The following is a 27,818-nucleotide window of genomic DNA, read 5'->3' as shown; positions in this document are numbered from 1 at the left end:
TAAGTGGTGTAGATCTGCTATTTTCACAGTTTGGGTCCCGGGCAAACTTCTATTTCTCTTTTTGGTCTTGAGCTAAAAAGATTGGGAACCACTGATAGGCTAGCCCTGTGGTTCCCAACATATTCATTCCATATGATACATCCTACGGGGGAAACTCCCCTGTCAGGTGATAAGTGGCCTGCTCACTCCTCACACCTCATCTGCACAGGCAACGAATGAGCGTTCCGCCGGCGATATCGCACGAAAAACTGTCCCGATATGGAGCGGCCGTCGCGTTTCCACGTAGCCTTAACCAATCAAATAACCAATAAATAGTAGCGTGTAAATTGCATGCAACCAATAAATGTTTGGGGCCGTGAAACCTCGCTCAAATAGAGAATATAAAATGTTGCTGCACGGAATCAGGACAGTCTCATTGAAAAACATGTGTTCTAATGACATTTCATCGTTCGCATCGCTGGCAGTGCAGATGTGTTCTCATGCTTGCTTCAATGCATGACCTCAGTTTGGGGCTCTCCCCAGGTTGGCAGAGGGACTGTAGCGCCCAGGATTACATTTTAGGCATTGGCACCGGGTAAAAAAATAAATAAAAAATAAAAAGTGGGATAAAAACTATAAGAAAAAACCCGCCCCTGCAGGCTGTGAGTTACTGATACACCGTTCTCTTAACAAAACAACGATGTATCCGTAACTCACAGCCTGGACAATCATCAAGAATAGGAGTAGAATAAAATCCATTATGAATTAGTGGTGGTAATAGTTTACCAAGTTTGGCTCCAACTTTGGGTCTAAGCTGAAAAGGTTTATGAACAAACACTAATAGAGCTCTGATTCTCTGCTCCCATGTCACTACTTGAGAGTAAGACGGCAGTACTTGCAGGCACACTATGACTAATGCTGCCTTCACATGAATCAGGCACGCGGTAGACGGCAAAACCTGCTGGACGGCACGGAACGGTAAAAAGTTAAAATATTTTAACATTGATGCCGTCTGCTGTCTACCGCTTGCCTGATTCCATGTGAATGCAACATATGGCATCGCTGTCAGGATGGAAACCTTGCATGTCCATGTCCAAAACCGCCGTCACTTTTCTCAGGAAATGTAAAAGTTGATTTTATTAAAACAGACAGTTACATACTGTTTAACATTAAACAACGTTTTGTGAGTTTGTAGATCTGGGATTATGTGTGCAACACACTTGTGTGATGAAGCAGTACATTAATCTACAAAAAAAACATGTTGAATATGGACTTGGTTTCTGCCTGACAGCAGAGATATGCTGTTATAGGAAGTATTCACAAACAGAACGGTCATTACCAGTTCAGCAGATGCAATATGGAATGTCATCTTTGGCTATTATGAGGTTATAAGTCCAATGCAAACTCATTAGATCAACAAGGTCACTGACATGCGTGTCAGCAAAATGTTAGTCTAGTCTACTCTACACAGTCTTAACACTTTGAGAGCCCACGCAAAACTGCCAAAAATCACTTTCACCTAGAAAATCCATTCACATTTTTTATAATTCAGCTGACTGTGGAGACACATGCTGGAACTTTTTACTTTGCAATGTTTTATAGTTTGAGTTATTTAATTTAAACGCCAAATGCATTCTCAATGGCGAAAACAAACTTTGGCACCAGTTTTTTTTTTTTCAAAGACGTCCACAGACGTCTTGGGCTCTGCCCGTGCGGTAATACCAAAGACGTCCACAGACCTTAAGATGCTTAATTTCCTCCTTGTAATGGCTTAAAAATGGAGTGCTGTGATTTTTGTACTTTTTGTACACGTCTATGGAGTTACTCTTACTGTGTATTTTTTGGTTTCTTCCTAAAAGCTTTGAGTCAAAAAGGCCCAATCGAAATGCACGTTTAACGTTAGTGACATTACAAAATCATCCCTTCCCTAACCTCTCTCCATTTATTATACAGCTGTGGGTGCAAATTCAGTTCAGTTCACCACTCACCTGAAAAGCAGGCATACTTAATGAACTGGTTGTGATGTGGCCACATAAAAACATAATTTTAACACTTCTGTACACTAATATTATTATTAATAAAATAATGTTTTAGGGGGGGGTGCAGGGGGGATCACGGCACTCAATCTTTAAATAAAACTATTTTTCATGCCCGTCTTCAGGTGAGGGAGTCAGGAGAGCAGTGTGAGATCGAGGGCTGGCCATCCCAGCCAGCCACTTGAGGTGCCTCCCAACCAGAACAGCCAAGACCTCTATAAGTAATATCACTTACTTTTACAGTCAGGCAATATTATCAGAAAAATACAGAGGAGTCCAGAAACAAGGAGCGGGTTGTCATTGAACCGTACATGATTCACACAAGAGCCCGTTCCAGTGCTTACTGGGTTGCCCGTCAAATATGTAGAGACCAAAGGGGGCACGGGTTCTTAATAGTTTCTCCCCAGAAGAAAGCCATCCGAAGCCCAACGGGGGATGAAATGAGCTTGCCAAACAAGCTTGTTTTGAGCAAGCTGAGGTGGTGCAAGAGAACCCATCTCTGCCAGCAGATGTGGCACGGCAGGCGAGTGACACTGAGGCCTTCAAGGAGAAATTTCGCGGAAGGAGGAAGGAGGAAGGCAACGGGAGAAGTCGAGGGTCCCGTGTCTTGGGTCCAGGACAAAGCGCTCGTCGCCACAGAGAAGTCCAAACGGGTGACCAGGGCCAATGGAAGGGGCTTTGCGGGGATGCAGGAAGCACCAGGGACAGCTCCTCTCCGAGCCCTTCCTGACGCTGCCCTCACGCAGGGAGTACCCCGACTACTACCAGCAGCTCACCTCTCTGCAACTCATCAGGAATGGGAGCAAAATTGCTACCCTCAAGCAGTGCCCCTTGCTACGGCCATCGAGACTGTTAGTCTTCGAACCATTGGCCAACAGTGCTAGCGGTACTTCAGTAGGTGAGTTTGTGGCGGCAATCAGTGAGATCAAATGCATTAAAAAAAAGAATCACCCCCGTGTGAAGTGAGGGGCGCCAATATATTAAAGTCTAACTCATGTTGATTAGGTGATGTAAAACAAACGGTGCAAACAAACATTAAACACCATTAACAATAAAGAGACAATATGACGTAATGAGGCACACTATGACGTACATTTTCCCTTCATGGTCAATGGCATTTACAAAACAAACATTGAACTAAAGACAAACATTAAACCTGTGTATAGGAGGGGCTGGCGCCCCTCAAAAATAATCAAGAATCATATGTAAGCTAAGAACCTAACATCCATCTAACAGTGGAATATCTATATATTGAAACTATGGCTATGCATACACTATAGAGTGCTATGTCTACATAAATGCTATCTAAATTACATAAGTTGAGCCTTTGCATACGCCTGTAAGGTCATCGAGGCTAGGGCAAGTGCTACGGGCTAAGATGGAGTCGGAAGAGGTGGGTTTTCAGACTACGGCGGAAGATTTGGAGTGAGCCTGCAGTTCTGATTGCAATGAGAAGTAGCTAGTTGAAGACCAAGCAAGCTGCGGCATTCTGTATCGATTGGAGGCTTAAGTGCGCATGCCAGGCCAGTAAGGAGACTTTTTTTTCTTCTACGGAAAACGATAAGATGGGAACGATGCACAGAAACAAATTTCATGCACTACTTCTGTAAACCTGTGATGTGACAATAAAGCTGATTCTGGGGGGGGGGGGAAGCATTGTTTCCCAAGTAACTGGGCAGAGCTTCAGAGAAGCCTGCACCAAGGAGTTGGTCGCACTCATCATCCTCACAAAGTACAACAAAACAAAACATATAGGATTGCTTGAATATAATTTATGTATGGTGTACAAGTAAAGGAAAAACTACTTATCGCTTACACCCAGTGCTTAAAGGAAAGCAGGGATTGTGTAAAAATTATATATTATTTTTTATTATTATTATTATCACATAATTATTACCACCACCACAGAAAGCTCCGACAGCTCACTACAGTAACAGCTCAGCAGCCTTGTGGTTAGTGTGTCTGCCCCGAGACAGGTCAGGGTTTGATCCCCGGCCGGGTCATACCAGAGACTGGGACCCAGTTCATCCTTGCTTGGCACTCAGCATCAATAAGTCCCTGCAACATACTAACGTCATCATCTCGTACATCAAGTTGCCACGCGCTACAGAAACAGGAGACATGCATTATGGGCCTCATGGCTCTGCAAGGCTAACCAACTTATTTACAACTTTGGAGGAGGTCCTTCCTTCCACCTTCGCAGCCTGTCCCAGTCCAGAGTGGTGCTGCCTCGACAGGGCAGATCTCCCCCAGCCATGCCCGCTCTGCTGAGAGCCCAGCTCCTACAGCTGTTATCCCAGATAGGCCTGTCACAATTTACATAATCGCCTAAATCGCAATTATTTGAGATACCGTAATTGCAATTATTTTGTCATAATCGTCAAACGACAAAAAAAACAATGTCCATCAGTCTTCACTTGTGGGGACAGCTGTGTCTCAGCTGGAGAAGACACTCAGTCAAGAGATGAAGAAGCTGTGTGATGCTGAGCTATCGGACCAGCTCAACAAGATCTACCCACCAAAATAGTTTAAAAATATACACCATGGGGTGCTGATCTCAATGGGATCCCCCCCAACATCGTCCATGTATCGTGAGACGTATTATACCCCAATATATATATTTTTTTTTAAGAACAAAATAAAATGAAATTAAACAAAAATAAAATGATTCACAGGAGGCAGGCAGTGATCAACCCATGTGCACACGCCCCCCACCACCTCGTACAATTCAGCAGTCAAAGTCTCGAGTATACCGGTATATATATTATATAGAGAGAGCTTTATTACTTATTTAGTATATAACTAAAATACGTTGAAGAAAATCTATACTGCTCCAACAGAACTAGGGAATATGCTCAGATGGCAGAGCAAAGAAACTTAAACACCGCAACCATGACCCGCCGGCAGTGCCCGGGAAACCAAGGTTATTGGGTTCCAGAGGTTCAAACAACGATACGATGGACAATGATGCACAGAAACAAAGGCAAAAATCTACTTTCTGGCCTTGACATCCCATTCATCCGAACAGAAAAGTTGTATTTGATTCCATTAAACAATGTTAAACGACATTAAATACCCTCTATATGCTCAGATGGCAGAGCTCAACATCTTTGTCAGCAAACCAAACTGTCTAATGTTAGTTTGACAAGTCACAGTAACCCAGTGGAATGTGTGCGGTTAAATCGTTCAGAGGTGCAGGTCGTAGCAGGTTCACAGTCAGGATCCCTGCACATTTGGGACTGGGAGGCTGCTAAGATCTTACAGACTCTGGAGGGACCATTAAGCTTTGGGACGTACATGCGAGAAGATCACAGAGTTCACAGCTCACAGTGGACCTGTCAACATTGTTCAGTTCAGGACAATCAAAATGTGGGAAGATGAACACTACTTCTATGATGAATGGACCAGTGCGTTAAACACAGCCTACACCAATCTTACTAGCAGACTTCACCCAGGGGCAGAACCTGACTGAGGAGGAAACTCAGAAAACGACCCAGAATTCATGAAACGGAACACAAAGTTCCAGAAGATGAGCAGTGCATTACACCCTGACCCATGACCCGCCGGCAGTGCCCGGGAAACCAAAGTTATTGGGTTCCAGACGTTCAAACAACGATACGATGGACAATGATGCACAGAAACAAATTTCATCCACTTCTCTTCTTCTGTAAACCTGTGATGTGACAAAGGAAAATAAATAAATAAATAAAGTTAAAAAATAAACTGGGTCAGTTGTGGATATCAACACGACATCAGTAGCTTTGGACAATCTAGACAGTCACCGAGAGGAAACACTGAAGTGATGGCCGAAAGTGCTATTGCACTATGCTCCATAGTCCATACGTGAACGCGCGCAATGCTATGAACGGCCCAGCGCGTTCACGTATGGCCCATAACCAATCCCAGAATGCACTTTGGTCCAACCCGTAACCACACCTCATGCGCTGGGTGACCAACTCAATGAAAGTGAATGAGGAGAAATCCAGTGACACGTCTCCCTCTCTTCTAGCATCAAGCTGCCACACGCTACAGAAACAGGAGACAGGCGCCTGCCCTATATGGGCCTCATGGCTCTGCAAGGCCAACATAACTTTTTTCATTTACAACTTCAGAGGAGGTCCCTCCTTCCACCTTCGCAGTCTGTCCCAGTCCAGAGTGGTGCTGCCTTGGCGGGGCAGATCTCTCCCAGCCATGCCCGCTCTGCTGAGAGCCCAGCTCCTACAGCCGTTATCCTAGGTAGGCCTGTCACGGTTATTACATAAATCGCCTAAATCGCAATTATTTTGTCATAATCGTCAAACGTTTACATGTTGAAAAATTGTAGTACATTACAAATTGCTGATAAGGAGCTGCACCAAGGAGCTGATCACACTCATCCACACAGTACAACACAACCTACAGGATTGATGATATTGCATGGGATCACACAGCTAAATAAGTAGCTAGCTATGTGGAGACCGCAGGCTCACACCATTCTTTGGAGTCCAAACTGCAGGAGAAGGCAACATCTCCAGACTACACCAGGGTTGAGGAACATGAACACCAATCTGATCTCAACACTCATTCCGTCCAGACTGGTGAAGACAAAACATCTCTATTATGATTAGTGACGTTTCATCTTATCGTTTGTCCTATATGTTGTTAAAAAGCCTCTGTATGTACAGTTTATAATAGTTTGTTATGCCAATTCATTTTTAAATGTGCTCAATAAACTAGATTTGATGCTTTGATGTAGCCTTACTGAAAAGCTTCAAACACAAATCACTGTGACCAATGTTGGAAAAGCTACAAAACATCTGTGACTAGTGGGAAAATCTTCAAAAACAAACCCTAAAAACTGAACACACATTGGAGAGAAGCCAGACCAAAGAATGGCCATTGTGTGGGAAGGTTTTACACATTTTACTCCCAAGTCATGGATGGATGGATGGATGGATGCATCCCTGGGAATCAGGGATTGTGTGCAAAGTATGCATGTATAATAGCGACTACATAATGTATCTATGATGGTATATTATAAAGGAATATATATAGCTTTATTACTTATTTAGTATATAACTAAAATACGTTGGAGAATCTATACAGCTCAGAGCTAGGGAATATGCTCAGATGACAAAGCGTGAGACGCAAAGATCAATGCCTGAGAAAGCGTATATTTGGTTATAATCCTGCCTTAGTTTGGTTATGTTAGGGTTTATTTGTGACGGGTGTCAGAAGGCTGTTTTTCTTTTTCATATGAGTTCCCTTATGTTTTGTTGTACAATCATATATGGTGTTGGCCGGGAGAACGCAGTACCTCGCTACGTTACCCAGTTCTAGTCCTACATGCTGAAGTCATATTGGTTCGAATAGAAGACTGGCCCAGATGTACTTGTGTGTTCACAGTGATTGATTGACGTGATGTAAGAAGAGTACCCGGCTATCCTCCACAACGACACTTTATAGAGAGATCCTCCACAACTCTGAGATCCTCCACAACTCTGAGATCCTCCACAACTCTGAGATCCTCCACAACGACACTTTATAGAGAGATCCCACTTACCGCTGCCTCAATCATTGCATATTTGCTGTACCGGAGTTTTAAAGAAGTATATTGGTTTTGTGTGTTTTCTTTATCGTTTTGGTTTATTATTTTGTTAGGGTATAGTTAGTTAATTTTAGGATTGGGGTTTTAGTTTGGATATTGTATTTTAGTCGGCCATATATAGTGCCCCCTGTATTAGATAAATAAATTACGCTTTACATGGTTTGTCACCACTTTAAGCTGCTGTGTTGGTCTCAGTCATTGGCCTTGCACCTCTCAAAAAGCAAGTGGTGACTTTTATTATTATTTTATTATTTGTTTTAACCCTGGTCTCCCTCCCTGTTATTTGTCATCACCAAGAGTCAGCCATGACAGATATAGCGTAGTACGGACTCATTGGCCATTTTTGAAACAGGCTCCTCGCCACTCGCTCTACACACTTCCACTCGGTATGTGCGTTCACGCATATTAGTCTGGCAGCCAACAGGCTTCTTTTGTTTAAAGTGCAAAATGTGGTATATAGTCTTTTATATTGGCCTACAATATTGTCTATATACATTATAGGCTACATACATTCATGAATCCACTTGCTGACCGGCTGTCAGCATCGAGCAAATCTAGGGGTTAATATGTGACCCTACCATTAATCCTATATAAGGCAAAAATGTCGTAGTAGCAACTAGCAAGTGACAATTCAAGTTCACGGAACAGCAATTCAGGCTAGGAACCCAGGTTACCGAAGATGACCACTACTTCTGCTATGATGAATGGACCAGTGCACTACACCCAACCTATTCACAAATCTTAATAGCAGACCTCACCCAGGGGCAGAACCTGGCTGAGGAGGAAGCAGTGCATTACACCCATGTCCCACCGGCAGTGCCCGGGAAACCAAAGTAATTGGGTTCCAGAGGTTCAAACAACGATACTTTTGAATCTTTTTTTTTAGGCCTGTTAATGTTCTACCGGTAGTTTGAGTTCCAAGTTGTATATAAATACCCCAAAAGGTCTATGGGAAAGTCAATATTATTTCAACTGAAACCCCCGTTTTCTTTCACTTGTTAAACGTATTTGTTTTGTGTAATGTAGGCCAATACAAAATAGCATGCAGCTAGCAGGACACCATTAGGGCCGATTCATACTCCTATTTTAGAGCCGAATAAAAGTCGGTTCGGCGCTGTAGAGCCTACAATGTGACGTCATTTGAGGTTCGGGGGGGCGGGGACCGTCCTAAAGTCGGCTCTTCGGTGCTACTGAAAATGTCTGACGAGCCGAACTCATTGGCACTACAGCGCCGAAACAGCGGTAAAATAGGAGTATGAATCGGCCCTTAGTTGTCAGTTAACTAGACAGGAGGGTAGCCTACTGTATGTGAAACAGAAATAGAATGAAACTTACATTCTCCTTTGACCATTATCCCATTCAGTACTGTCCCATTAAAGATTCTACTGTTTAAATGCATATATTTCTAAATGGTTGAATAATTGATGGAATGATCTAAATTGGCCTACATGATTATTAAAGGTTATTCAAGTTTGTGTTTGTCACGGGGCAACCCGTGCCCTATATACAAATGCATTGAACACATGAAACTGCTTTCTATAATATGAAAGGACTAATGTTTTAACCTTATTATTGAAAGTGTAATCACTGATTTGTTGTCTCCTGCACTGCTGGTGGAAATTCCCTTGATTAGGAATGGGCCAAGTGCTGTGCAGGAGAGGGGTGTTTCTTCTTATGCTTTGAGTAATATAATTGTCATTGAGTTTTCAGGCTTATTTATATTTGTTTAATTGTAACGCATCTTTAGTATGTTTAGGTTACTTTTATACAATGGATTATTTATGGAAGTATTTACAAGTATTTATGTATAAGAAATGTTGTTAATTGATTCTATGTCCTGTGGTAGGATCCACTCCTATTTAAGGGAGGCTGCAGGGACAGACTAGTCAGTTCCTGACGCAGCTTTACTTTATACCTTTACCTTACTCCAGTTTTGGCTTCACTGCACTGGCTTCCGGTTGTTTTAGGATTGATTTTAAAATTTTACTTGTTTATAAAGCTCTCAATGGTCTCGCACCTTCCTACCTACATGGCTGCCTGCCTAAATATGTCCCAAACCGCCCCCTAAGGTCTTCCACTGCGGGCCTGCTCGCTTTGCCTAAAACAAATGGCAACTAAAAAATACGGGGAAGCAGCGTTTTCCTTCTACGGGCCGACGGCGTGGAACAAACTCCCACTGTACCTTCGACAGGCAGCCTCTGTAGACATTTTTAAAGCGCAGCTCAAGACTCACTTCTACACTCTGCTTTTAATTGATCTTAATTATTTTTTGTTATTCATGTCCTCACTGTATTGCATTACTGCGCTTGTTTTTTTTATGTTTATGCCTTGCTTTCTTTTTCTCCATTGCTCTGTAAAGCACTTCATGTCATGAAAGGTGCTATACAAATAAAGTTTTATTATTACTACGGATATCTGATCTATGCTGAGGTCCGTGTGGGGCAACATTGTCTCATCATGATTACCTCACCTTCTGACGTTTGGCAAATACTTCAATTACCTCAATTCTTGACATATTTCGGAAAAATATTACGTCATGGCGTGACTTTAATGTAAAAAGGTCTGACGTTTATTTATTGGCTTGTTTTTCCGAGGTGGGTTGGCTTATATCTCTCACGAGAGTTGGCAACAATGCATTGCGCCGTCATAAAACCCCACGAACAAGAAGAACAATGCATTGCGTGATTTGCGTCCTTTTGGCTCCGTTCTTTTGGCAAATCTAGAACTTCCTGCCAGAGAGCTAGCAAATTTAAGACATCCGGTTGCTTTCAGAATAAAAGCGTAGTTAATTAAATAATTATTACATTACATTATTAGTATTATTACATTACAGTTATTGTGAAGACACACATTATGTTTCTGTGTAAAAATAAGTAATTCAATAACGTAAAAAAGTTATCTAAATGGATAAATGCCCAAGTCCATGCACTGGAGTGCCCAAGTCCATTCACTGGAGTGCATGGACTTAATAAAGTGGATGCTGGACAAAATCCCTGCTATGTTTCGACTAGTGTGACATATGCACGCGTCCGGGGAGACCTCCTCTACAACACCACACTGTCCGCTAAGCAGCAGAGGTGTAAAACAAAAATTGGCACCAGGTCACAGGTCAAAAAACTTCCCATTTCCAGACTACAGTGGACTAAAGTGGACACTGGACAAAAATCCCTGCTATGTTTCGACTAGTGTGACATACGCAAGCGTCCGGGGAGACCTCCTCTACAACACCACACTGTCCGCTAAGCAGCAGAGGTGTAAAACAAAAATTGGCACCAGGTCACAGGTCAAAAAACATAAAAAAACTTCCCATTTCCAGACTACAGTGGACTAAAGTGGACGCTGGACAAAAATCCCTGCTATGTTTCGACTAGTGTGACATACGCACGCGTCCGGGGAGACCTCCTCTACAACACCACACTGTCCGCTAAGCAGCAGAGGTGTAAAACAAAAATTGGCACCAGGTCAGATGTAAAAAAACTTTAAAAAACTTCCCATTTCCAGACTACAGTGGACTAAAGTGGACGCTGGACAAAAATCCCTGCTATGTTTCGACTAGTGTGACATATGCACGCGTCCGGGGAGACCTCCTCTACAACACCACACTGTCCGCTAAGCAGCAGAGGTGTAAAACAAAAATTGGCACCAGGTCAGATGTAAAAAATCTTTAAAAAACGTCCCATTTCCAGACTACAGTGGACTAAAGTGGACGCTGGACAAAAATCCCTGCTATGTTTCGACTAGTGTGACATATGCACGCGTCCGGGGAGACCTCCTCTACAACACCACACTGTCCGCTAAGCAGCAGAGGTGTAAAACAAAAATTGGCACCAGGTCAGATGTAGAAAAACTTTAAAAAATTCCCATTTCCAGACTACAGTGGACTAAAGTGGACGCTGGACAAAAATCCCTGCTATGTTTCGACTAGTGTGACATATGCACGCGTCCGGGGAGACCTCCTCTACAACACCACACTGTCCGCTAAGCAGCAGAGATGTAAAACAAAAATTGGCACCAGGTCACAGGTCAAAAAACTTCCCATTTCCAGACTACAGTGGACTAAAGTGGACACTGGACAAAAATCCCTGCTATGTTTCGACTAGTGTGACATACGCAAGCGTCCGGGGAGACCTCCTCTACAACACCACACTGTCCGCTAAGCAGCAGAGGTGTAAAACAAAAATTGGCACCAGGTCACAGGTCAAAATACATAAAACTTCCCATTTCCAGACTACAGTGGACTAAAGTGGACGCTGGACAAAAATCCCTGCTATGTTTCGACTAGTGTGACATACGCACGCGTCCGGGGAGACCTCCTCTACAACACCACACTGTCCGCTAAGCAGCAGAGGTGTAAAACAAAAATTGGCACCAGGTCACAGGTCAAAAAACTTCCCATTTCCAGACTACAGTGGACTAAAGTGGACGCTGGACAAAAATCCCTGCTATGTTTCGACTAGTGTGACATACGCACGCGTCCGGGGAGACCTCCTCTACAACACCACACTGTCCGCTAAGCAGCAGAGGTGTAAAAGAAAAATGTAACAACAGACATTGTAATTACTGGTGTTGGAACACTAATGTCTGCATGAATGGTAATGGTAGTACTTAACTACTGTGAAGTACTATGTAGATCGACCATTAACAGTCATAGTGAAACATTGATAGCTCTAAATTAGGGCTTTTAGGGTTTGACAAGTTGTTAACGGCATGCATGCACACTTGAGTACAGCCATTACTGCCCCCCCAACCCAACCATCTTTCTTCTGGCTGTCCACCACTGGCTGGGCGGTGCCCAGGTAATGAGGTGACAACGATCAATCGTTGTCACCTCATTACCTGGGCACCGTCACCTGGGCACCTGGGCAATCGTCGTGGAATGTCTTTGTTTCAACGATCAGCTCCCATTTGTTGTCATCAAACATGGGAGTGTCCTCCAGTTTTAATATAAATTGAGGTCAGATAGAACTGACTTTTAATTCCAAGTGACTTGCGAAGTTGCATGAAAGGAACTTCCCTCTGCTGCTTAGCGGACAGTGTGGTGTTGTAGAGGAGGTCTCCCCGGACGCGTGCGTATGTCACACTAGTCGAAACATAGCAGGGATTTTTGTCCAGCGTCCACTTTAGTCCACTGTAGTCTGGAAATGGGAAGTTTTTTTATGTTTTTTTACCTGTGACCTGGTGCCAATTTTTGTTTTACACCTCTGCTGCTTAGCGGACAGTGTGGTGTTGTAGAGGAGGTCTCCCCGGACGCGTGCGTATGTCACACTAGTCGAAACATAGCAGGGATTTTTGTCCAGCGTCCACTTTAGTCCACTGTAGTCTGGAAATGGGACTTTTTTAAAGTTTTTTTACATCTGACCTGGTGCCAATTTTTGTTTTACACCTCTGCTGCTTAGCGGACAGTGTGGTGTTGTAGAGGAGGTCTCCCCGGACGCGTGCATATGTCACACTAGTCGAAACATAGCAGGGATTTTTGTCCAGCGTCCACTTTAGTCCACTGTAGTCTGGAAATGGGAAGTTTTTTAAAGTTTTTTTACATCTGACCTGACATCTGACCTTGTTTGATACCAGGTATCAAACAAAATATGAACGCTGCACGGGAGAAAGACAGAGCAGCAGTTACCGTAAGTAAAGAGACATTGTGTACTACTAGAAACTGTACACAACCTAGCCCTAGAATGTCTGTTACATACAGTTGGTACAGTATTCCACATAAAGGAGCTATAGATCAGTGTCATGATTTGCGGTAAATTGTTGGTTAAGCTGGGTATGGTAGAGAGTAATCATGTAGTGTGTGCTGACCATTAAACTACAGCAATGTTGCTTCTAAGATTATAATCTAGATGAGACTTGTGGCAGAACAATGTGTGTAATTCAATGGGTTTAATTTATGTACCAACTGCTTTTGTTAATTTCAGGTGACCAGACTTAATGCTTTAGGCTATCAACCACTTTTACTATACGGCACTAAGAAAAGTAATGGATGGGTTGCCAACATTGAGACAATGCTCCTGCCAAGCTCCCTGTTGAGCAATTTGCGGAGAATATATGAATTTATCCTGAACGGTAAGAAGTTTTTTTTAATCTCTTCTGAAATTTGAAATGCACATTTTGTCTTTGTACACACAAATGAAAGTAAACATGTTGACCAATCAAAACCACTACAGGTCCCACTAAGGAGCAGCCATCACAGGACACAGAGAGTCCCCCAGAGGAGGAGATGATTGTACTAGATCTGATTGAAGTGGACCCTTCTGATCCTCTCCCTGGCCCCACTGTGCCTACACCTCTCTCTTCTGCTTCCTCTCTCACCACTCTACCAGAAGTGGACCCTTCCGCTTCCTCTCTCACCACTCCTGGTACGGTAGGAGTGGTGAGAGAGGAAGCAGAAGGGTCCACTTCTGGTACGGTAGGAGTGGTGAGAGAGGAGGAAGCAGAAGGGTCCACTTCTGGTACGGTAGGTAGAGTGGTGAGAGAGGAAGCAGAAGGGTCCACTTCTGGTACGGTAGGTAGAGTGGTGAGAGAGGAAGCAGAAGGGTCCACTTCTGGTACGGTAGGAGTGGTGAGAGAGGAAGCAGAAGGGTCCACTTCTGGTATGGTAGAAGTGGACCCTTCTGATTCCTCTCACCACTCTACCTACCGTACCAGAAGTGGACCCTTCTGAAGGGTCCACTTAGATCTAGTACAATCATCTCCTCCTCTACTCTCAGTACTGCTCTGTCTGTCTGTACAACTGGTCCGTCTGGCAATAAGAGGGAGGCTGACAAGAAGCGGCAAGAACAAGGAGAACAACAAGATGAAAAGACAGGGTAAGTTTTGTTTTGCATGGTTTTACACCACACTTAATACATTCAGTGGTAATCCTGGCTTAATAGAGCTCCGAAGTCTGACGTCACTTTCAGTAGAGGTCGTCAATCTCCAGGTTCATGTATTTGTTTATTTGCATTGAGATCCCCAAACGGCGATTTTAGGTCGCTTCATACAAGAACTGTGTTTGAAAAATAAACCGACCACCTCGGCGTTTCTGTCAGGGGAGTGGCTGTGCGTCGTTAATGATGTCCATTCATATTTGATACAGCCAGTTTCTAGAGAAAATGGAATTAATGTGACCGCAAAAGCCTTGAAACTACATATGAATGCAATGTCGCTGAGCATATACGTCACGCCCAGCTGTCAACATATTGCGTTCATGAGATTCCTCGTTGACGTAAGCTCAGCTGGTGGTGACTCGACTCGTACTAACCACGATACATTATATATCAATAAAATAAAAATAAACGTAATTAACGTTCAGTTTCTGTTGTGCGACGGGCTGCGGGAAGAAGCAGCCTACCCGGAAATGTAGTCTCTGGGTTGTTTGGCTCGTTTCTAACGCTTATTTTGTTACTCTTTGGGTATATTTGTACATTTCCACCTTCAGTCGATGCTTCATATCCATATGAGTGAAAAGGCCGGGGTGATCGGTTTATTTTACAAACACAGTTCTTATATGAGGCGATCTAAAATCCCCCTATGGAGAGTACAATGCTTATAAAAACATACAGGAACCTTTGAGCTCACTGCCCTCTACTGGTAGTAGAGGGCAGTGACGTCAGGACTTCGGTGCTCTATACAGGTTATTTTCATTGAATTTGGTAGCCACAATACCCAGTTTTTATTTTTTCTCTGTAGTTGTGAAGATGAGTTCTCCAGAACCAGTCGGAACCATTTCTCCAGAGCTCCCAGCAACAGGACGGGGGAAGAGACCGATCAGATCTAGTACAATCATCTCCTCCTCTACTCTCAGTACTGCTCTGTCTGTCTGTACAACTGGTCCGTCTGGCAATAAGAGAGGGAGGCTGACAAGAAGCGGCAAGGAGAACAACAAGAAGATGAAAAGACAGGGTAAGTTTTGTTTTGCATGGTTTTACACCACACTTAATAAATTCAGTGGTAATCCTGGCTTAATACAGGTTATTTGGGATGGGATGAGAATGTGTTGTGTGGGGACATGGCCGGAGACAGGAGGGGGTGACGAGTTGGCGTCTTACGCACAGGAGTCAGACCACGAATCTCAAACAGAGAAGGAAAAGAGAGTAGGATATGAAAACAAAAGGAAAACTGAGACATCTAGCAGCTCAGCTGGTGAAGATGATTCTGAGGAGAAATATGTCGTTGGATTGCGTGACGTGTCCAAGACAAACTGCTTGTTTAGCGACCCACATGCAATGAGCAAGTATATTACAAAGTAGGAGAGATACGATCGATGTGGGTAACAAGGTCTGGGATGGTTATCATAAAGTGCAAGGACAAGCAGCAGATGAAGGATGTTTTGAAGTGCAAGCGGTACAACGGGAAGGAGGTAACATGTTTTCGGATGAGTGACAGACCAAGGAAGAAAGGAGTGGTTAGTGGCGTTCCACTGTCGGTTGATATGGATGCGATTTATATGGAGTCTAATAATGTGTACGAAGCCAGGAGGATGTCGAGATTCAGGGATGGAATAAAGGAAATGAGCGAGTCGGTCTGTGTTACATTCAATGATGAGTTGCCAGACAGGGTTTTCATTGAATATGTCAGTTACAGAGTCAGGCCGTTCGAGGCAGCACCCTTGAGGTGTTTCTGTTGCCAGGAGTATGGGCATGTGGCTGCAGTGTGCAGAAGAGATCTGAAATGTGGAAGGTGTGGAAAAGAAAACATTATGCAGGAGCTGCAGAGTGCCCAAAAAGAAAGAAGCAAGTCAAGGTGAATAGGATCAGGAAAGAAAAGAATACGACATATGCGGAAGCTGTGAAGAGTCTGGAAGGGAATGACAAGGACATGGTGCAAAAGGAATCCGAGGGAAAAAGGATCGGAGCTGGCCAAGTCTGCTTTGATATTAAAAGGTTTCTGGCATTCATCGCAATGGTGATGAACTGTGCGGTGGAAATAGAAAGGAAATCTGAGAGAATAAAGATGGTGTTGGAGGCAGCTAGGAATGTTCACCAAGTTCAAGAGGCAATCGATTGTTTTTGTTCTGCTCGGGCACTTAATGTTCATTTTGAAGATATCATCTATCGATTGGTGAGATTACTGGGGAAGATCTGGATGACATCCTACGAGAGGAATTTGCGCCGGCCCAGACAGTGATGTCTGAGCCATAAATGGGCAATGGTGTGAAAGGGATATATTGGGGTGGGGCACTATATATATATATGTATATTGCACTGATGCTGAAACTAAGCAGTTAATGTAGTGGAATCTAAGTTCCACACTTAGTCTAGTAGGTGACTAGTCTAGTAGGTGACACTGTCTGGGCCGGCGCATTGATGCGTGATGTGATCACAACTGTGCCACGTCACCCATCGTCTGCAGGACGGAGATCAAGACCCTGACCCATGGCTGGTTGAATCTCGATCTTTATCGAACAAATCACACAGGCTGACTAATATAGCCTAGTGTCCAATCCAAAGACCCGGACATCCAGACACATCCAGCGAAGGAGGCCGCCTCCTAGGGTTTTGTATCAACTTACTTCCTACTATTACTATTATTATGTTATAATTATTAGTTGTATTTATTATTACTCTATTATTATTATCTCTTATATATCTGTTTATAATGTGCTTTCCCACCGTCCCTATACTGTCCTCATGTCGCCCTAGACACTACCTCTACCGTCACAGAGATCCCTCAAATCTCATCTATCCAGCTCGTTCACCCAGTCACCACATTGTGGTGGAGGGAGGCCTATGGAACTGCCACGCAGCTACCAAGAAGAATATGCCTGAATTCATTTCAGGCCAAGCCTCCCTCAGGTCTCTGCATTTCCTTGCTGACTGAAACCTGGATTACCCCAGATAACACTGCAACCCCGGCCACCCTCTCTGTTTCTCACAAGTTTACCCACACCCCTCGCCCAACAGGTGCAGGGGGTGGTACAGGACTACTAATGTCCCCCAAATGGAATTTCCGTGTCTTAAATATCTCTCACCTTTCTCTGTCCACATTTGAATTCCATGCTATCTCAATATCACAACCAGTCCCCCTCACCCTCATTGTGCTCTATCGCCCCCCAGGAACTCTAGGGAACTTCCTGGAAGAACTAGATTCTCTGATCAGCTCGTTTCCGGAGGATGGCACCCCACTGATCCTACTGGGTGATTTCAACCTACCTACAGCAGATAAGTATCTTCCCGTTACATCCCTTCTGGCCTCATTTGACCTCTCCCTATCTCCCACTCACAAGGCTGGTAATGTTTTGGACCTGGTGTTCTCCAGAGCCTGCTCTCCCTCTACACTCTGTTACACCCTTAATTAGGTCTGACCACCACTTCATAACCTTCTCCCAACAAAAGGCAGTGATTGACTTTCTGAACGAGATAGGGATCTTTCACAGGATGTAGGGTGCAACACCCCTCAATACTAGTATAACATAACATTTAAGGAATAAGGTGTATGGAGTCGAACTAGACACTCCGGTGCAGTAGGTGGAAAGCCAAAGAAGAAGAAAAACAGACTAGTCAGTTGGATGTGGGCAAACTGTGCATTGACACAAATAACATCCATGAGGGAGAGCTACAGGGCCTTGTGTGATCAAGGTACAGCCTGCAGAGAGCTCTCATCCCGTTTGGGTTTTGTTAAGGAGTGTTGCCTAAGTATTTATTTATCTTTGTCTCTTTATTTGGTTGCCAGTATTAGTTTGCTATTGATAATTCTTGCACTGACCAATTCTGTATGTCTGGACTTTTGGTGGAGTTGAGAAAATAAAAGCCCTTAACTTCAATTTCTGACTGTTCTTGGAGCCTTGGCCATTTGGGCAATTTCACAGTGTTCCTGTACCGTTTCAATGCATATATTGCTAAATGATTGAATCATTGATGTAATGATCTAAATTGGCCTACATGATTATTACATTTTGTTCAAGTTTGTGTTCCTCGACAAAAAAAAAAGGGTATATCCAATGATCTACCAACACGTCTCTCCCCAGTCCAGGAGAAAGAGGAGTTGCAGCAACTCAACGACCGCGTCGCCAACTATATCCAAGACGTCAATGATCTGACAGCCATGTTTCTCCGTCACGAGAAAGAGAAGTTAAAGACCCGAGAGATGAGCAGCTCTACAAGACAGAGACATAGATTACTGTCTGAGCCTGGATCTGGAGGAATCATTCAACTTCAGCTGACCTGGGCCTGGACTCGGCCAGGAGGAACCCATCTTCATCCCTCAATGGCGCCGGACCACTCAGAAGCGCCCTGGGGTCAGTGAAGATGACTTTCCATAGGGTGGCCAATCCCAACCTCTCCTCCAATGCAAGGTTATTATACCTAACTAAAACCAACAAAAAAAAAACTATAAAACTAAATAAACATTTTAGTTAACTGAACTAAATAAAAACTAGGAGAATGAAAACGATAACTGAAACTGTATAGTGTGCTTACAAAAACTAACTGACAAGATAGATTAGTTAGTTTTTGTTATTTATAAGATTAATCTGTAATGCTGCATTCACACGGGCAGATGCAAAGGTACAGTCTACCATTCATTGTCATTTGTCAATGGAAGCCAGCATTTTGAGTTTGGGGGTTGCAGCATGAAAAGGTTGAGAACTGGTTTAGACCAGAGTGGCTAAACACCATCTGATACCTAATGTTCAGCTGGGTTATACTATGTGTAGGCTATATCATTTATATCTTAGATATTTGCCCATCAGACATGTTTCTATGGACCCCCCCCCCCCTTCCTGAAAACCACAAGAATGATGTAGGTTGCACAAAAATGAATGCCACGCCTGTAAAATGTGGCAAAAGTTGATTCTGAAAGGGAAAGATATCGATGGTGTCGCTTGCTGAAAGAACACAGCTACAAGCATTGCATCAACAAGTCGCCAACCGTCGTACTACAGACTATGAATAAGGCTCTAGTCTATCCAGACATCCACCTGTACAAACCCCACATGCATGGCTGAGGGAAGTAGGGGTGCTGGAGGGGCTGGAGCAAGAAAAAGGAAATTATTTTAAAAAAAAAGATATATGTATATGGATGATTGTAGCATTCACCCAGAATCGCTAATGGGAGCTGTACTTATTAGGGCTGCAAGATATTGGGAAACGGTGTTGAATATTGTGATATGATCCGGTTTGCTGCTCACATAGAACCCAGGTGTGCAACTGTGCGCGACTGGGTCTAAAAGAAAAAAAACATAACCTGAATTGTAATGGATTATTTTCCATATTTTGTAGCCCTACCTACGACCTAGTATGTCATCTTAGCACATCAATTCTGATCTTTATTTCTTTGTACAGGTGGAAGATCAAAAGATATGCGTGTGCATCCGCAAGCGGCCATTCAACAATAAAGGTATGTGGGCCATTCAACAATGTTTAAAGAAGACACATGTTATCAAAACCTTTCATCAGTTTTGCATGGAATAAAATGTACACTACTAAATGTACTATATCTGTGTTATCTCGGTGATCCCATGTTTCTGACCTTTACCACTTACATGATGTTACATCCTATACTTTGTTCCTATGAGGTCGCTGGGAATAGTCAATCATACCTACCCAGTGATGTAAATAGGGTGCGTTTTGCGTCCCAAAACGCACTTTATAGTTATGGGACGCAATAAACCACCAGCCTCTGCATCCTGTGGACGCAACTTTATCCTGGCTGCACTGAAGACTATGGCACTCTCTCGGTCACACACTGTTCTACGTGGAAGTCTAGCACTCTTTCGGTCACACACAGGCTGCAACATCGGGTCTCATCACAACCCAATGCGCGACCCGTGGGGAAAATAATAAGAGAGAAAAGAAAAAGACGGAGTGACAAATCGTTAGCAACAAGCTATGCTAACAGACTGGTGGTGGTGTTGGCTATTAGCTTGTTGCTGCTGCTGATTCAACGCACTGATTGAACTTCACTTCATGTCCGCCTGTAACGTGAACGAATCCTGACACCAGCGCTGCAAAAACAGACAGATCTACAAGCTCTCAACGCGCTGCAAACGGCGCTGCAGAGATGGGCGCATCTGCGGGTTCTCAACACGTTTGTTTTTGCAGCGCTGGTGTCAGGGTTCGTTCACGTTGATCTACAAGCTCTCAACACGTTGTAAACGGCGCTGCAGAGACAGGCGCATCTGCAGGTTCTCAACGCGTCGCGTCCGCGGCCAGTTGAGAGCTTGTGAATCTGTCTTTTTTGCAGCTGCCATTCTTCCCTGTAGACAGGGACTCAAGTGACTTCTAAGTTCCACTTTTCCAAATAAATTATTTTACATCAACAATGGCAAACCTATTTGCATTTTGGCTAAGTACAATAATTGCAACTGCAACTTTTGGTTGGTATATTAAGCTATGTTAAATCCACTGTTGCCCACTATTAGTATTTCTTACTGAGTTGTGCTTGCTAATACTACTAGCCTACATAAAAATATATACTGTATAGGCCTATTTGATATTCTTATATATATATTTTTTTTTTATAAAAATGGTTTTATTATTATTTTTGAGTGGTGCAACGGAGCTATGTGTGTCTGGGTATGAGCACAAAAATAGCATGGTTGTTTTTCACCATCTGTGCGCAACCTAACGCACACACAAACACACACGCACGTATTAACTGTATATATGATGCTTTCGGGGGGTGCCAATACATTACAGTACAGTAGAGGGTACAGTAGAGGGACCGCCACACGGTAACTGTCCTTTCTCAACCGTTTCGGACGCGGCACGGCACGCCGGAACCGCCCCGGTCCCCTGGGCGCATTCCTGGGGGTCTGGAACTCCCCCCCCGCGAACCCCCTCACGGAGTTGCACCACTCACTTCACACAGGTGTGATTTTTTTTGGGACTCATAAGAATTTTTTGGGACTCATTTGAATGACCACCTGTGCATCCCGGGACCCATTACATTGAAAACCTATTTACATCACTGTATATATATATATATATATATATATATGAATAATAAAAATGTCACGTATTTATATAAATAGGTGACATATATTTATATAAATACAAGTGGACTGGTTGGAGGATAAAATAAATTGTATTTTTAAACTACACTTGTGTGACTTTGTTTGTTTTTATATTTATCATAGTCTCTGCTCTGCTGCCGACGCCATTTCCGGTTACCTTTACGCAAGGGGTGCACGAATTTGAATTTCTCCGGCCACAAACCATGTGGAATGTTACAACCCCAAAACCATACAGTGGTCCATGACCATGTGTACTCCCATGAAAACACAACACTTCTGGGCATTCGAGTACTCTCTCAGTACTACACACTCAAGTACAGGATGATAGTCCGTTTCTCCAAAAGAAACATCACATGGATTTGAGTACAGTATGCAACTATGCATAGCTTTTTCTTCTCAGTGCTAAATTCTTTTGCAGTGATGACAAGCCATTATTTATAGGGCGAATGTGGCTCAGGAGGTAGAGCAGGTCGTCCAATGATCCCTGGGTCGGCGGTTCGAATCCCGGCTCCTCCTGTCCACATGTCAAGACACTGAACCCTACATTGCGTCCAATGAGTTGGTCGGCGTGAGCTTGCCACCATAGGTGTGTGAATGTGGGAAGTGGTTCGCCGCTTCACCTCCCAATGTATGAATGAATGAACCATTGTAAAGCGCCTTGAGCACTTGGAAAAGCGCTATAAAAATGCATGAAAAACATGAAACAACTGAAGCATGGAGGAGTGTATTAAGATCCTCGGTTATCAATAATAATTACTGTAGGAGCCATTATGATAGTGGTAGGCCAGAGGCCTATATTTGTTCTGTTGGCAGTATTATTATTGGACACCATTCTTACCAGCCAAGCAGACAGAACAGGAGAACAGATAATCATACACTGCAATATCAATGGTAGGCCTACAATATGACACAATACTATGGCCATAATAATGTTTCTGGTGTGAAGTACATAACTGTAAAGCCGCCAATATGTTTGGAGGGCCCACCCTGGGAATCTTCTCATAAGGCTCACAGTCAACTCTTAGGAGCACCCATGGTAACACACTTGTTGATCTACTTCTCCTGTGAGGTTGCATTGGACTGTTATGGCAAAAAAAAAAAAACACATTCCATAATGCACCGGCCGAACTGCTAATGACAGCAATCTGCTTGACTTTGTGACAGCATATTGTTGCCGTCAGGCAGAAACCTTGTGTTTTTGAGCAGTGCAGCCACTGCTATGCACAGCTTTGTGTGTATGTCAGTCGAGTGCATGCGTTCGGACCATAGTATGCCTCCCATGTCAGTCTGAGCACGGAATGTGCTTATATGATTGCACATCATGTTGACATCAGATGTCATTGTGATGACGGACATCATTGTGATGATCAGATGTCATTGTGATCACTTCACACCAGTGATTTTCAATTAACGGCCTACTTCATCATACAAGAGTGTGTTGCACAAAAGTAGTGAAAATAGCAGATCTACAAGCTCACGATGTGACACGCTGTGAGACTGTACATCGGCTATTTCTACCATTTTATTTTAAAAATACCAAACAATTTAAAAATAAAAAAGGAACGTTTGACATACAAACACGACAGCGATGCCATGTACCTGCAAGCACGGTAATCTCTTCTATAATGGTGTCTTCTTCTGTGGTAACGCAGACTTCCTGGAGGCACTGCAGTCTTCTAGAACGATGTCTTCTTCTGTGGTAACGCAGATTTCCTGTAGGACCACACCTGCTGCCTGTCGACCTCCACAACGCCAAGACGTTTTGTTCCAGTACGTTATACACCTGAAACCACACAACAGAAATTCGCGTACTTCTACTTTACCTAGAATCAGTGGTGTAAAGTAACCAAGTACATGATTTACTCAAGTAATGTACTTAAGTACAACCAAGGTTTTTTCTCTTTACTGTAATATTTCCAATCATTTTACTTCTACTCCACTACTACATCTCAAGGCTAACATTGCACGTTTACTTCTACTCCACTACATCTCAAGGCAAACATTGCACTTTTACTCCACTACAATTATTTGAAAACGTACTTGTGAATTTTGATTATTACTACAAAACATACAGGCCCCTTTTCCACCGGTTGGTTTCCAATGGGTTCAGTGCTTTGTGGTTCTATTAGTCCATGAGCCAGAACTCCATTGGAACGTTATTATGAATTGGGTGTGCAAAACCATACGTACCTATAATAGATTGTCATCACCATGAAACTTCCCCTGTTGTTTACTTACACGAAGACAATGATTTATTGTATTACAAATTTTAATGTTTTATATGTGCAAATGAGGCATTAGGCCTATATAGGAAAATATGCAAAACATTGAAAAAGCTACTACTGTGGAAGGGTTATCATATATGAATTTACTTATATTGATCCTATAAACAATTTAATATAGGAATAGTTTTGCCCACTCAATTCATAAATAATGTTCCAATTTTGGAGCTCAGGCTCATGGACTAACCACCAAAAATAACTAAACCGGTTCCCATTGTGAACCAACCAGTGGAAAAGGGGTCACAGTAACCACTTCAGCCCTATATGAATTTTGTCAAGCTCATAATGCGTTGTGATGACTCATTGTGAGCTTGTAGATCTGACAGTTTTAAACAATTTGTATACATTCGACAACTTGTAACAGTCTGCCTAATGAGTTCGCTCTGGATTAAGAGCGTCTGCTAAATGCCTAAATTGTAAATTGTAAATTGTGAGTTCCTTTCTGCATAATGGAGTTCCCTCTACTTTTGGTACTTTAAGTACATTTTGAAACCAATAGCAGTATTTTTGCATTTTACTCAAGAATATCTTTAATTCTGGACTAACAGAATATTTGTACATTGCAGTATTGCTACTTTTACTTGAAGGAGTACTCTTTCCACCACTGCATAGAAGGCTTTGACAACTTAACCGAATAAAAAACAGTAAAAACAATAAACCAACTGAAACTGTTTAGTGTGTTTTGTGCACTACTTTCTCAAAAATATTAAAACGGAGCAAAAATAGCAGATCTACAAGCTCAAGTGTCGCATCATGGCACATTGTGAGCTTGTATAGGCATTCTGCTGACATTGTTGAGACTTGCCCCCTGATTAATCCATATTACTACAATAAAAACACATGAACCTAATGACAAAACATTAGATAGTCACAATCCTGCTTGAAAGAATTTAAATCAAACTGAAATAAAAGTTAAAACAAAATTAAAACTGTAGTTCATTCCCCACTCGTTTCCCCCCAGGCTTTTTTTTTTGGAGCCGGATGCAAACGAAAATGAAATAATTTTGACATCTTTCAACATACCTGGTTTGTTGTTGATTGGCCGCTTGTGAACGCACACAAATATTCTCATCTTCAACCTGTACAAGATCAGAAACTGTAAAGTCCATCACAAAGACACATAGTCTGACAGAGCCGTTTATTCTGTAATGCTCATTCATCCTGAATCCAGTTTTACCGTGTCCATGGCTGACAGACAGATTATCTTATCTCCAGTGGGTCTCTTCTGAGACTCCAGGATGCAGAAATAGTACGTCCTATGTGGATGCACTAAAGAAAGATGCAGGAGTGGAAAGTAGTGGCGAGCTGGCCAGATGACTGTAGATGGCTAGAGGGCTTGATCCAGGACCACCTAGAGACAAATGGCAAACATTATTTTTATTCACTGGCAATATTCACCTGCCATTATTGGTCCAATACAAACACACAGATGCCTACATTCTTTAGCCAACTACCAAAATATGTTCACAATTTGTCAATCCTTCAAAAATAGCAGATTCACAAGCTCAGCGTCACAACTGATCGCATCCCGGCGGGTTTTGAGCTTGCTGCCATTTAAAACTAGACCAAGTATAAAATAGAGCTTAAAGGACAACTTTCAACCAAAGTCCATGTTTTAGGTTATTAGAGAAAGTAAAAGATGAGTTTCTTCATTTGCAGCTTTCTTTTGTTTTAGCGATTTTAACTAGGCAGGGACATTCGAACATGGGGCTAAATATGTATATATTTTTTAAATATTTTAACAATTTTATAGCGATTTCTTTTGTATTATTTACAAGTCCTACTAGACCACAGAAAATTACATCTGGCCACAAAAGATCACAGAATCTGTTGAATGTGAAGGGGGAGGTGATAAACTGACATATTGAGCCTACGACACACAGTATGGCATCCCCCGTATCCCCCTTCACATTCAGTAGATCCCGTGACCTTTTGTGGCCAGATGTAATTTTCTGGGATCTAGGAGGACTATAGTAAATAAAAAATAAATCGCTATCAAATTTAGTAAAATACATATTTATCCCCATGTTCGAATGTCCCCGACCCCCTGTCAAAAATAGCTAAAATCGCTAAAACGAAAGAAAGCAGCAAATGAAAAGATTAACACTCATCTTTTACTTTCTCTAATAAACGTCGTAAAACATGAACCTTGGTTGAAAAAAAAACAATGTTGTCCTTTAATGGGTTGGTTAAGCTATGTTTTGTAATAATCTAAATCTTCAAAGCAACTTGTAGCTTAACTAAAGTATTCAAATTATTGTTTTGGGGTAAAAAGGAGAATAATTTAGAATAGAATAGAAGTAAAGTAAAACTGCACAGTATTGAGTAAATCCACTGTTGGCCAGGCAGTAAGAGTTCAATTTGTACGTAAGTATGCCACTTGGTGGACTTTGATAGTAGTACAATTAAGAGAAAGTTTGGTTGGAAGGTGTTGATTAAGTTAAGATAAAGTTTAAACAATGTTTTGATGTGCTGTAGTTGATGAAAGTAACTAGCACCCGGCTTGCATGTGTGTGTGTAGGCTGAAGCAGTTATTGTAGGTTTTGTAATAAATTAGAAAACTTAAAGTAACTAAAGTTTTCAAATACATATAGCAGAGTAAAAGTAGGCTACAATATTTGGATCCGATATGTACTGGAGTAGAAGTAAAAGTATTGAAAATTGGAAGTACTCCAGTAAGGTTAAAAAAGAAAGAAAGAAAGAAAAAGTACTTAAATACAGTACTTTAGTTAGACAGTACATATGCACTTAGTTACATTCCACCACTGCGTTATGTCTTCTCTTGCCTTAGTAGAACTGTCTGGAGAGGAGAAGGCCTCACAAGGGCCTGGTCGTACACATCCATCTGCTAGTCTTGGGAGATAATCTGGTGGTCTCCTCTCTCTGCAGGTCTTCCACTGGCATCCTTCTCTGTACTCTCTGGTTTGCCTCTTTACTTGGATCATATCCAGTCTAGAGGCCGGGTTCTTTCCAACTCCAAGGACTATGAATGGATGGATGATTTTCTGTAGAATACAAGAAACTCATGTAAATGAATACTAGGTTCCTTAGTCTGCATACAATAATTTATGTATTAACAGTTTGCAGAATTACAGTACATTTCAAGCACAAACTCAATACAAAGACTGTTAACTGTGAGTGGACGACCCAATTAAGCATTACACTTGTTTACAAGAGGGTCCACCATGTTCAATTCATCAAAACATTTAGAGACGTACAAATAGACACTTCTATATAGTCAAAGAACAGAACAGGAATTCATCATAAAGGAGGTAAAAAGGGAAAAGAAACAGTGAGGGAAAAAAGGGGGGGGCGGTGGGGGGATTCAGATTTTACTGTTTTTTTTAATGCTTCAACATCACAGTGCTGGACGGTTCTGGTTCAAACATTTGTTTGGTCTGTACATCAAACGGGGACAAAACAATGCATCATCATAATCTGTAACTGCTCATAAACATGCCACCTGCATAACAATGAGTCAAATATATAATTGACTGAATCATTATAGACAAACAAACAAACTCACTGGTGTAGCAGCATGCTATATCAAACAAAGCACCTGAGCATGAGCCACACCCAGCAGGCCAGCACATATAGATGGATCCACAGGGGTGCCCTTGGCGCAACGCAACACATCAGCAGTGATTAGTTACACCTGGCCTACTATCTCTTACTTAGCTTAAACTCCTCCCCTGTGCAATGGTGGAAGAAGTACTTAGATTTATTGTAGTTGAAGTAGCAATACCACAATGTAGAAATACTCTGTTAAAAGAGCATTTCCCCCTTTCAACTATATCTCTGTATAATTGGTCCTCATTGATTCACATTATTATAAGATGGCTCCATATATTATAATGAGCAGCATTAGTGAGATATTGATATTCAATTGATTGATTGATTGAATACTGTTTTAGTCAGAAATGTGTCTGATAAAATTAATATAAAATATCCAAATATTGAATCAAGCAACTTAAAACTGTCTGGGGTATACACACAAA

The 27,818-nt window shown here is 42.4% G+C and overlaps 1 long non-coding RNA gene across 3 annotated transcripts in view; it reads right to left on the bottom strand.

Annotated features, from left to right (window-relative positions):
- LOC306926485 overlaps positions 1–27,432 on the bottom strand; it is a 28,993-nt gene extending 1,561 nt beyond the window's left edge. Inside the window, exons 1-6 of one of the 3 annotated variants that reach the window (XR_013790392.1) lie at positions 27,347–27,418; positions 27,157–27,218; positions 26,607–26,825; positions 24,998–25,171; positions 24,844–24,899; positions 23,138–23,321 (exon numbers count right to left, since the gene is read on the bottom strand). This is a non-coding gene — a long non-coding RNA (uncharacterized lncRNA). Of the gene's footprint in view, positions 1–23,044; positions 23,322–24,843; positions 24,900–24,997; positions 25,172–26,606; positions 26,826–27,156; positions 27,219–27,346 lie in introns of those variants that run through there. The other 2 variants (XR_013790393.1, XR_013790391.1) reach the window with 2 other exon arrangements.
- Positions 27,433–27,818: the final 386 nt, after the last annotated feature.

This window comes from Electrona antarctica, assembly GCF_951216825.1.
Source record: "Electrona antarctica genome assembly, chromosome: 7".
Taxonomy (NCBI): Eukaryota; Metazoa; Chordata; class Actinopteri; order Myctophiformes; family Myctophidae; genus Electrona; species Electrona antarctica.
Note: the sequence above shows the minus strand (reverse complement) of the source record. Positions and strands in the feature narration are given on the sequence as shown.